This window comes from Cyrtonyx montezumae, unplaced genomic scaffold, assembly GCF_038088225.1.
Source record: "Cyrtonyx montezumae isolate F1298 unplaced genomic scaffold, pur_monq_1.0 scaffold_41, whole genome shotgun sequence".
NCBI lineage: Eukaryota > Metazoa > Chordata > Aves > Galliformes > Odontophoridae > Cyrtonyx > Cyrtonyx montezumae.
Genome location: NW_027072047.1, coordinates 2189558 through 2202387, shown reverse-complemented (window position 1 = coordinate 2202387; position 12830 = coordinate 2189558). Strand labels below are relative to the sequence as shown.

General features: G+C 45.3%; 1 protein-coding gene across 2 annotated transcripts in view; it reads right to left on the bottom strand.

Moving 5' to 3' along the window:
- The window catches only part of ZNF532 (zinc finger protein 532), a 44614-nt gene extending 34015 nt beyond the window's left edge, over positions 1 to 10599 (bottom strand). The window contains exons 1-2 of one of the 2 annotated variants that reach the window (XM_065747117.1): positions 10460 to 10599; positions 9578 to 9686 (exon numbers count right to left, since the gene is read on the bottom strand). The gene's annotated coding sequence lies outside the window, so the exon portion shown is untranslated. Of the gene's footprint in view, positions 1 to 9577; positions 9687 to 10129; positions 10206 to 10459 lie in introns of those variants that run through there. The other variant, XM_065747118.1, reaches the window with a different exon arrangement.
- Positions 10600 to 12830: the final 2231 nt, after the last annotated feature.

Below are 12830 nucleotides of genomic sequence, written 5' to 3'. Positions count from 1 at the left end.
CTTTAATACAGCTCAATACGCTACCTCCAGCACTGATTAGCATTGGCCATCAGTGTGTGATTAAACCACAGCAGTGCCTCTGAGTTCAAGCTAAGTCCGGTAAGTGAGAAGCTACTAGACTATATTCCATTGCAAATGGTCTGCTGGAACCCACTTGCCAATAGAGATGTATCCCAACAACTTCAGCAGATCATCTTCTACTCTTCCTGGTTTATCTTGGGATAATTTTTGGAGAGAAACTACCTGCAGGCTGGTAAAATCCAGCTGTAACAACACCAAGAACCATTAGCCAAAAGGCAGATGCTAGCGTTAAATGTGCATTTTTATGCCTATCGTTATCAAGATGGACAGAACTCTAACTGTTCTGCATACAGATGTGGTTTATTTGGAAGGCGTAATTTCTCCACTTGAAATCTGTTAAGATTTGTCTATGCATCAATGCTGGTCAACAGGAAGCCATTATGGACTCTGAGGAAGGCTACTGAGGAAAATCTGTCAAGGAAAAGACAAGAATCTGGAATACATGCTGCCACTTCATTTGCTACCTAAAATAAATACAACATAGTTTACATGATCTGTTGAATGGTTATGCTGCTTTGTCTATCTTACTAAGCCCTTTTAATTATATCAAGTTCTGTGGAGATTATTTCTTTATTTGATTTTTAGAAAATATGGCTGTATTATCGCAATTAATGAATCTACCTTCCTTAATTAACTCAGAATTTCTTTACTTACTGGAAAACACATAAAAGAGTATCATGGTAAATGCTCATTATTAAGATTTCACTTTTGTAACTCAAATAATAGAATCACAGATTCACCAAGGTTGGAAAAGACCTAAAAGATCATCCAGTTCAATCATTCACCTATCACCAACAGCTCTAAAACAGCTCACTAAACCACGTCCCTCAACACAACATCCAAATCCTATTTATGGTTACAAACTGTATTTATTGGACATAAGATTGCTTCACAGCGCTGGTAATCCTGCTGTTATTATTTAATTTTAAAATTTAACAATACAGCAAATTTCTGTCCCTCTCCATTTAAAACTCATAATGGCGATAACTGAGGAAAGCAGTCAGTACAGCTCAGCTCTCTTCCAGCATCACCAGAAGCTAACTCATAGCATTCAGTACATAACACAGCCACCTTCAGCAGCCACCTTCCTATATCAAAGATTATTCTGATTATCATATTTATCTACAATGCTGGTGACTGGGACTTTAGCCTAACCTCTGCCCAGAGGATTTCCAAGTCCTGTGAGAAGGACACAGTGACAAAGGCAGCTACCTAATAACTGTAACGTGTCACCAGCACTATGAGAGATAGTATTGGCTGTGGTGTAGACATGACTGGATTTTTAATTCACTTCTGGACCTGTATTAACAAGAAAAGCAAAATACTGCAGAAAATTCAACAAATATACAAAATGAGAACTTCGTGAACACAATAAACCTCCTGTAAGCAAGAATCACAACCTCAGAAAATACAGAGCTGGCCAAGATGATCATTCACTTCACGTGAGCAAGGGCATTAACAGAAAGAAAACTGAAACTGAAACCCCTTCCAGAATGCCTTAATTGTTTAATAAAGTATGATAATGGAAAAAATTCCTCCCTGCACTGATATCTCCATGGTGTGAGTCAGCCTGAAGGTGCAGTCCTGACCACTTTGTACCTGGGACAAAACACTACTTGGTTTAAAAACGGCTGATGTGTCTGTGCAGCACTGTGCCATCAGCCCTACCAGCAGTGCATTCCAGGTCAGTTACATTAAGCTGAATTTAGGAGTGACTTGTGAAGAAAAGAACTGCCAGACAGGTGTAGCCCACAGTCCAGCAAAGCAGACAAGAACAGAAGACCACCTAGAACTACCAGACTGGTGTTCAGCCCTTGTTTCCAACCAGATGCATAACTTGTGCATAAACGAAGCACAAATTAAGGAAACACACTGAATGCACTATCGTGAATATAATCTGAAATACAAACATCTAAAGCATCCTTTTACTTGCTCCAGCCATGTCTTATTTGCCATGTAAATAGTCAGAACTGTGGTAATGTAACACATGCAGAGGAACAATGCTGAGCTAAAGCTGATACCTAGACTGATTAAAAAGAGACAGTGGTATTTATGTAATGGTTCACTGTGACTGAATTACAACTTTAATGCTCTGGTTACAAGTTCCTGAGCAGAGATTGCTGGGTTGCAAGCTTTTAACATCCTTTTGTTGTTTACAATAATTGAATACACACATAATATTAACATTACAAAGAAAGTTCTTACAAGAATTAAATGGAAAAGGTTCTTGAGTCCAAAGCCAGAAAGCCTTAACTGACAGCTTTTCATGGTTCAATACACGGCAGTGCTCTCCCACTATGTATCCAACCATGGATGGCTTCTCTGCAGCTACTGAACACACTCAAAAAGAGCTACAAACACCCCTGGTCTGAAACTTCCTCCAAGTGCTGCAGTCATTAACATTTAGTATCGGCTGTGAATTAAGAAAAGGCAACTTTACTTAACCACATATCTTTAAGAGCAGAACTACGTAACAGAGAAGAGACACTCTTGTTCTTTACTAAGAAACTTCCTTGAGGCTAATTCCTAAAAGGAAAAGTATCCCCGAAGAATGTAGAGGTCTTCAGCTTTATGCTAAGATCTTAAATACATCCAGAGAGCACAGTGCACAAAGCCACAGCTATCTCATGCATACACAGACCAACTCCTGCACTTCCTGGAGCACGAGTACAGAGTGCTTTCTTCTACACGGGGCACCTGAACTACTGCTGCTCTTAACAGAGGATCTCACCCATTCTGCAAATCTCTAAAGCAATCCAAATCAAACAAGAAGGGAGAAGAGACCTGGTGTGTCTCACTAAACAAGTAAGCAAAGTCGTAACCTTCATGTTTTATTTCTCTCTTACTTGCTATTGTAGACTAAAGGTGTAACATGGTTGCATAAACTAGTTTCCATCACAATGCCAGGATTCCCAAGCCACATTTCTCCCTTTTTTACCCAAACACCTTCCCATAACCCTTTCTCTTAAAAGACAAAACTCTGCCTTCTACCCAATACTGAAACCAACTGAGGCCTTGGCTCCCACACAAGCTGTTGGCGTGTCCCTGCTCTGTGCCAACACGAAGGCGGCAAGTACTGTGAACAGAACATGAGACAAGTCCCTGACTCCCTAGGGAACTGTGATTTTCCAGGAACTGGAACTTCTTTGAGAACTGCTTTCTTTGAAAAGTAATGAGATTAAAACCCAATGTCACCAAGCGATATAGAAGCCAGTAAAACAAACAAACAAACAAACAAACAAATAAATAAAATCCCATCAGAAGGCTGCCATCAAAATTATCAGTTTTACTGATAATGACTTTCAAGGGTACTTTGCAAATGCAGGTTTTCATAATTAAACAAAGAAACAGCCCAAAATATGCGTAACCGAGCATATATTCCTCAGACCTGACAAACAAAACAGACTGACAATCTGCAAGACCCCACCTCCTCAAACATAGCTGTCTGAAATACTCATTTTTTAATTTCTAAGTGATAGAGGAAAAAATTAACTTCAACACACCAGACTGGCAACTGGAAGCATATTCTACAAAACACACCAGATCGATTACAACTTTAATTAAGCATCCCTAATTCTGGGGGTACATATAAAGAGTCGGTTCTTAGATATGCTGGTTCTGCCCAAGTACCACCTCATTTTTAAATGATGGTGGTCTTTGTAATGCTCCTTTTGCTTCCTGCCTCTCCACGTCACTGTCCATTGATGTTTACCAGGAGAATGTCATAGAAAAGACTGTCACTTCTGACAGAAGATATGAAATACTTTATAAGTTATTTAAAAATTCAAGCATTGCTTTACAGATTATTCAGTGATTGCAGAGAGTAAGGCCAACACAAATTGTACAACCAGAAAGCTACAGTGCAGGTAGGAATGATGCTTCTGGGTTCAGTTTTTTTATGGGCTCTGGTTTTTTGATGGTGGATGACTAGGCTTGTGGTGAGACCCCTAGTGAGCCCAAAGACCTATGGACCAGGCTCTGGGACAGGTAAGAACATCCTTAATTCATGGTTTCCATCTACCTCTTTGGCTTTGCGTGCATCAGCATGTTACTGAAATGCAGGGTCTGAAATAAATTCTGGAGAAGAAACCAAGATAATTTTATTTCTCTGTTCAAAGTGTGCTGTTATGACTGCACACATTTTTCTTTCTTTGGAAATGTACCTCTTGAATAAGGACTTCTATGAGCAGCACAGAGAACATGGACCTGGTGCCAGCCAAAGGAAGACACAGCTTCACTCCGCGTTCTCCCCGTTTGCCTTTTCACTCCAGTTCATCTGATAAGAAATTCCTATGAAGCACTCACTCAGACAATTACGTACAAACAAGAACCCATCTGTGAGAACACTCTACTGTCAGCGAGACAGCAAGCAAGCAGGAGAGGAATGTGATGAGAAATAGTAGCATTCCTGTAAGCCTTATGGGCTTTCATATCCTGGCTGGTAAGATGGAAAAACCACAGAGGCACTCAAAGGTTTTCAAAGGCACTTTCCAGAAAAAGAAGAGAACACATGCAAAGGAGAGCGAGCTTGGGAGCTTCTACTCTACTGCTTCAGATTGATGAGACTATTCTAAAGTACAGCTTTCCTGCAGTGATGCTTTGTGTAGGTGTGAGGAAGGCTCAAATATGAGATGGAGTAAACAGCAACCGGAGAAACACCAGAGCTTAGAAGCAAACAGCTGCTTCTGAAGGATGGCAGGCAGTTTAAGCTTTACTGTAAGGAACTTTAGTCAGGCTCTGTATCCAAGCTGATTCCAGGTCCCAGATACCTTCCCCCTCTGCCAAGGAGGAAAAATGCATACAGAAGAAAACATTTTGTCCTCACTTTCTGAATACGATGCATCCTGTAACTTGGGCTTCAGCACAGCTGCAGATGGGGCACATTACTCTCCACAAGGAAAGCCAAGCTGCCTACAAATTGCTGCTGAAATTAAAAGGTGCTTTTTGGTGTAAACACTCAAATGAGCCGAACCAGTATGAAAATACATATTTTTTATTTCTCTATTGTTATGCCAAGAAATTTCATCATGTAGAGAAAACTTAAGTGATTCAATAAGAATTACAGCAATATCTCCTAAGCCAAGGCACATGTCAGCATGACACACAGCCTGTAAGCAGCTCATTAGTTATGCAACACATAAGAGCAATGACGATGGACTAACATTTTCTATTATTTACTCTGAAAGCTAAGTATCTAAGGAGAGACAAAAGCAATATGCTAGCTCAACCACCAAAACTTTGTCAGGAAATGAAAACCACATCTCAAATCATGACTCAGTGTGGTTTGAAATACTCAGCAGGCAAGTAGGATATGCAAGAGGCCACTTAAACCACAATCAACAGTGCTGATCGTACTCACATACAATACAGGCCTTTTGGCTTATCAAGGTTCCCACGACCTGTTACTGTCACAAAAATCAGACAGATACTTGCCTCCACAAATGTAACTTTCTTTACGGGCTGCTGCTGTGCCAGTCCTTGTTTTTTTAAGCATCTTTTTGAAGTACTGGTATGTTTTACAGTTAGAATTTATAACAAGCACTCTGCTATTTCAACACTATACATGGGAGTCCCCTTACAAAATGAAAATCAGATTTGTCTCCACATACACCCTTAAAGTCAGAGAAACTTGAATTTGCCTTTCTGGGTTTCTATGAGAACTTTTTACCAATTTTATCCCTCTTTTCTCTTAAAAAAAGTTTAGGGAGGGAAGTATTATCAGAATATTTCTAATGCTAAAATGTCTAGATTTTTGCCATTCGATGTAGCCATGTCACCATCAATAGTTTCAGAAGAATTTCATGGTTCATTCCTTACTAGCTCAGAAGTTTCCAACAGACATTTCACTGAATCAGGAAATAAGATTGAACTGCAGTTTCTTGGCCCTAAGCAAGATCAACCACAACAGGATGCTTGGGATCCAGTCAGGTTTTGAGCATCTCTGGAGATGGAGGCTCCAAAACCTCTCAGGGCAACAGGCTCAAGTGTCTGACAACCTTCAACACAGAAAAGTTTAAAACCAGTAACCAGCACTTAGACCAACCCATACTCACAAAGTACAGCCAGTTTCAACATCTAAATGCTCCATCAAATGGAAGCTTATTAAGACACTGCCCACAAATTTTGGACCTGGGGCACAATCCCAGCTCCCATCACCATTAAGTACAACATTTTGGAATTGTGATTTAGGAGGCTGGCACTGCACAGAGCACACTGCTCTCACCTTGTAAAATACAACCATCCAAGTACATGTCCGCTGGTCAAAGACATAACTTTGCTATGGTAGAGTTACTAAATGAAGTTTTTTGGTTTTCAGCAGAAGTTATTTCCACCAGCTTATACAAATGTAGACTTTACCATACAGTAACAAAAACATACCAACAAAAGCAGATGGCACAACTGGGTACATACAACTGCTTTGTTTAGTTTTCTGAGACTAGAACTAGCTACACACAGACAGGTCCTACACAAAACAGATGTAGAAAATATCCACATCCCCTTCCCAAATCCAAGAACAGCTATGCTGTACCAAGCAGAACCCAGCGCCGGCTATATTGAAGTCTCGCTCAGCAGCAACAGAGCTAGTTCAGGCTTCAAGTTCACAAACCAAAGGCATAATCTGTAAATGTAAAATGTGTAACAGGAGAAACTCACATTCAGTGTTTTTTAAAACAAAGTTCTGAAATTTTGAATAGGAGAAAGAAAATGCCTCCACAAACAGGCAGGACCAGTTTACATCCTACTGGATGTCTTCTCATGCAAGCTGAACAATAAAGATGCTTTAAAAAACCCGGATGCCTCAAGGAGGAAAAGAACTAGAACATCAGCCTTTCTCTATCATATCATGCCAAAATTCTGGGCCTTGTAGCTTCCTGAACCTTAGCTTAAAAGATGATTTAATGAAAAGCTGCTAAGCCCCCACATCATTCTTTTGCATGCTATTTTTAAATAGTTTGATTTTGTACTGAGCCAGCACAGCAACATCAGTAATTTGCACGTACAACGAGAAGGTGAACACTGGGATTTCCAACTTAGAAGCACAGAATTATCTAATTCTGGACAGATGCTGAAACTGGAAAATCCTTTGAGACCATCAAGTCCAAACCATCAACCTGACCTTCTGAGTCCTACAGCTAAATCACGTCACTCAATGCAACTCTGAACCACACACTAAATGACACTTGCTTCCTCCCTATTTCCCGTAATTTTTTTAAAGTGGATGGCAATTCTTGCTGGAGAGCAGCATGACGCTGCTCCAGACAGCCTCACTGAGAGCTCCAGGTCAGGCATGGCCTGCAGGGAAATGCCAGCAACACACAGGCCAGTGAGAGGCAAAGCATTTTGGACACACAAACCCAGCAATCTGTGTGCGTGTCTGCATTTTACCACCCATTCTTATTTTGAAGAATAAAAATTAGTTGATTAATTGAAAGGAGACTTGGCACTTGATAAATCATTGTCCTTGTTCTCGGAATCCAACACTCAAGGCAAGCCTCAATGGAAGATGAGCTCATGATTGCTGAGGCAGAGGACCAACCCCCACACGTTCAGCGGCATTTTCTGCAGGGAAGCAGGCCTATGTGCAAAAGCACCCAGTGAAAAGTATCTACAAATCTTCCAGTTCTAAACAAAACAAAAAAAAAAAAAAACAACAATCCAAAACCAACACAAAAACCCGCCAACTCACTAAGAATACTGCAGACTCCAGCATCTATCCAGGTTTCTTATCTTACAGCCCACAAAAAAGCCCAGCAAATTCAGAACTTCCTGTGCTAAAAATAAGAATTCATAGTGCAGAGCTTGTTCAAAAACCCAAATGAAACAGATGCAATGATTTTTGTGGCCATTCAAGTACTTTAAACTTCAGAGCACCTTACTAGTCTGGTTGAGAGGAAAAAAAAAATCCCAAGGTGCTCTCACATTACACACATTTTAGCTGGCCCTTGGAAAAGAGCATGCAGTAACAGCAGCAATAGGTACAATTCCTATCAAGCAAAAAGAACTCACGCTTGTAAAGCATAATTTTGCTACAGATGCATAATCAAATACAGAACCTCTGCATTGGAATTACACAGAAGATGGAAATAGATCAGCTTTAGTGATGTTAGGTATTTTGCTCCACCACACAAGCTACCTACTGCCCTATTGATTCTGAGAAACAATACATTGCAGCTGCAGCAAAACCCACGGAAATACAATTTCAAGCGAAACACTGGCATGCTATTTTCACTTTCCTACAATTAATACCTAAGTACCTTATGCAATCTGTTGCAATCAGAAATAAAAAGGTTCCCCTGTATTTGTCACACTCTGATGCGATGCAGGCGCTCTGCCTATCATCAGCCACCATAAAACTTACCCGAATCCCAGTCTTTCAGGGCTTTCAAGACTGTCTACTTTATTCTGCTGAGCACAGAGGGAAGGACCCTCATTTCACACCAGAACAGAAGGTTTTCACCATTTTGCCTCCATATTTATCTTGATTGCAGATTACCAAAGCAGCTAACGCAGCCAAAACTGGTAGGATTTTTTTTTCTTAAATCATACCGCATAAGATTCTAGAGTTGCTGATTTCCTGTTAAAGGAAGTAACAGTTCTGGCAAAAGAATCCCCAAGGCAAAATGTTCAGTGTTCCAATGTGCAAGCTCTAACAGCCTTTGTTCTTCCCTTTGCTACATTCATTACAGCTTTCTTGCCTCTCCCCCTCTCCCTCTGAATCCTCCAGCTTTCTCCACAAGATGCAAATGCCTGCTCACATCTAAGAACACATTTATTTGTCAGAAAAGAAAATTAACAGAAAACAAAAAAAAAGAACCCTATCCATTACCCACTGCTTCGAGTTAGAAGTGGTCATCGCCCAGAAGCTGAAGCTACTGCTCATCAGGTTTCCTATTCTTATTTCATTACTGCACAAAATTATAATTCATGCAACTAATAATCCGCTGGAGCTCCATCAGACCTCTGAAATGCATCTCTCCTCTTGGCTGCTGCACAATTCTCCCCAGGTTACAGTAGTCTAAGCAACACCATCCTTATTTTGCATGTTTTCCTACGCAGGATATATTAAGCACAGGTTTAACAGCGAAGACCTGAATTCAGAAACAAACATCGGGTTACTCACATACGGCCAAACAAGCAATCTTTGCACAATCAGACAGCAAATTCTGGACGTGCACTGCTGCAACACAGCTCCAACAGCTCGCTGCCATGTGGTCCGCAATTTACGATTGCCACTCAGAGGCCTATCCTTTATCAGCGGCTTGTGAAACGGCGTACACCCGGATGCAAGGCATTGCAAACGAGAACGCCGTATTTGGTGCAGGTATCAGTACGCCTTTACAAACAGCAGCTTTAATCCTATTAAACCTGGAGGTTAATAGTATTTCCTCACCAACACTCACACCGTCGTCTCTCTTGCGAACGTGCCAAGTGTGCCATGGCTCGCCTTTCACACGCGTGCACTACTGCCACAGTCACACTCACACACCCGTCTCACCTTTGTGAACCTTGACCTCTGAAAGATTTTTTTGCCAGCGCTCAGTTACTGCCACAGATGGATCACCTCTGCAAAAGGAAAGGGTTAAAGGCAGCCCCAGTCAATAGGCCTACAAGGAGAAAAAAAAAGGAGAAACAAGTATGCCTTGCAGCATCTTTGCAACGCTTTACACACAATTCCACAATAACACTGCTTCCTTTTGGCCTTTCAGAAAGGCACAGACCCCCACCCCCCACCCCCCAACATCTCCTAAAGAAGAAAACCATAAGACAGTGCCCTGTAAATAACACAGCATGCAAAGCAGCATCCTTCAGTTACAAGCACAGCTACAATTACAAATCATTCAATCCGTTTTATTTAGTTTAGTTTTAAAATAGACTCCACAACCGGTGTCCCACCCTTGCAAAGCAAAAATATTTTAATAAGGGTCATAAATCTCAGCTCTTGCCCACTCCTTAAGCATAAAAAAGGCACAAAAAGCCCAAGTCATCTCAGTTACTGCAAATATGTACATTTACATACAGAACCCTTTAGGACTACGTAGCCACATACCAGTGCTGTGTGTCTAAGTGTGCATTCACATACTGTTAAGGGATGGTATCTTTCTGCAAGCTCCTCTGCTTTTGGCTGCCATGGAGGGAGGAAGCTATCCCACTGTAGCAGCTCAGTGACTGCATTGTGTTCAGGAGCTGATCCGCCTCAAACCAGTTCCAGCCGGTTCTGGTCACCCTACATAAAAGCTATGGCAACCCTGGCGGAGCTGCCAACGCGTCCCTGGGAAGCGCGGCGCTCCGCTCCTCTGTGCGGGGCCGACTGCGCCTCAAGCCCGAGCCCGTCCGCCACCCCGAGCCCCCCGCTGCCCTCCTCTCCTCCCCCACTTACCTCCCACAACCTGGCTGCGAGCCGCGTGCGTGCCTGGCAGCAGCGAACAAAGAGACCGCAATACAAATCCTCGCCTGGTCTCTGTGGCAGCGCCAGGCAAGCTCGGCCGCAGCGCGGGGCCGCCGCCCGACCCGCGGGGAGCGGCGTCACCTCTTGCCCTCGTGCCCACGGCCGTGGGGCGGCCGCGCGGGGTCAGCTCTCGCCCGCCCTCCCATCCCAGCGCTCCCACGTGTGGGGGGAGCAGGGGGGCCGGCGCCGTGCGGAGCGGAGCGGAGCAGGCCGCGCTCCGCAGGGCCGAGAGGAGGCGAACCCTCAACCGCATGCAACCTCCGCCCCCGCGCGCACACACCTGCTGCGGCCCGGGCCCGGCCGGGCTCAGGCGGGCACGGCCGCGCTCCGAGCCGCCCCGGCCGCCCGCCCGCCGCGGGGCCCGGCCACGAGACGGCGGAGCATAATGGCAGCGGCTCTGCGGGGCTGCGGGAGGCGGCGGCGGCGAGGGGCGGAGGGGGGGGGAGGGCCGCGGCTCGCACGGATCGGGGAGACGCTCCGTGCGATTCCCTGCGGAGCGGCTCTGGGAGCGAGCCGGGGGCGTGGGGGGGGGACGCGCGGACACTGCGCTCCGCCGGGAATCGGGGACGGGATGCGGAGGGGAAGGCGATGCCGGGTGGGTCGAGGCCTCGCAGCGTTAGGGACGGGGCAGGCTCCGGCGTGCGGCCTGGCTCTGCCCGACGCGCCGAGCTGTGGCGGCGCGGCCCTCCCGAGCGCCGATGGGGAACGGCGCGGCCCCGCGGCCGCTCGCTGACTGACAGCGCTCAGCCCCTCCGGGCTGCGGGCATCGCGTCGTTTCCAGCGGGTGTTTCTTCTTGGATCCTGGAACCTGAAGCTCCGCTATGAGCAGGCTGCGGCTAAGCAGCTCGCTGCTCAGCTTGTACAGACAGATCCCGACATGGAGAGGATGCAGCCATGATGGGCAGGCTGCTGCTGTGCTCTGTCAGCCTGAACACAGAGAAGTTCCTTCACATGTTGTTGTGGAACTGTCTACGCTCCATCTTACTGCCACTTCAGCATCTTCATCACTGACCTCGATGAGGGGATGGAGGCCACCCTCAGCAGTTTGCTGATTGTACGAAGCTGGCAGGAATGGCTGACATGCTGCAAGGCTGTGCTGCCAGTCGGCGGAACCTGGACAGGCTGGAGAGCTGGGCAGAGAGGAACCTGATGACGATGAATAAGAGCAAGTGTAGAGCCTTGTACCTAGGGAGGAATAACTGCACGCACCAGTACGAGTTTTGGGATGAGCTGCTGTAGTGGAGCTCTGATGAGAGGCACCTGTGTGTCGTGTGGATGACAGGTTGGCCATGAGCAGTGTGCCCTGGTGGCCAAGAAGGACAATGGGATCCTTGGGTGCGTTAAGGAGAGTGTGGCCAGAAGGTCAAGGGAGGTGATCCTCCCCCTCTACTCTGCTCTGGCAAGGAGTATTGTGTCCAGTTCTGGGCTCCCTGGTACAAAAAGACAGGGATCTCCTGGAAAGAGTCCAGCAGAGGGCCACAAGAGAGTGAAATACCTCCTGCATGAGGAAAGGCTGAGAGACCTGGGTCTGTTCAGCCTTGAGAAAATAAGACTCAGAGAGGATCTGATCCACATCTATAAATATCTAAGGAGTGGGAGGCAAAGGGATGAGGCCAGACTCTTCTCAGCAGTGTGTGGTGATAGGACGAGGGGAAATAGCCACAAACTGAAGCATAGGAAGTTCCACACAAATGTGCATGGGAACTTCTTCACAGTGCAGTGACGGAGCACTGGAACTGCACACAGAGGTGGTGGAGTCTCCTTTTCTGGAGATGTCCAAGACCCACCTGGATGCCTACCTGTGCAAACTGGGCTGGGAGCTGCTTGGCAGGGAGCTGGACTCAGTGATCTCTGGAGGTCCCTTCCAACCCCTACAGTCCTGTGATGCTGTGATTTTGGTCATATGTGGTTGTACACATTTGCTGTATAGCACCCGTACTGAATTAATGATGCAGGTTTTTACACACAATACCCAGCAGGAACACGCTGCATGGGGGCTGCATTGCCACCACCTGCATTCGTTTGCAGCCTCTGCCAAAAGCCCCACACATACAGTACTGACTGCAGCAGCTGCTGAGTCCAAGGGGTCTGCAGTGTTTGAATGCATTAAAGACAAATGGATTTGCACTGCACTGGCATCTAGCAGGGGCCCCTATCCCACAGTACCCAGGGCTTGTCCTGCGGCTGCCCCTGGGAACCAGGCTGCTGGGCCTCCAACACTCAATTTTTCCCCTGGTTAACCATGAAACCTGGTTAACCATGAAGCTGCTGTCTGTTGTGCTGGGTGTATGAGGTTTGCTGC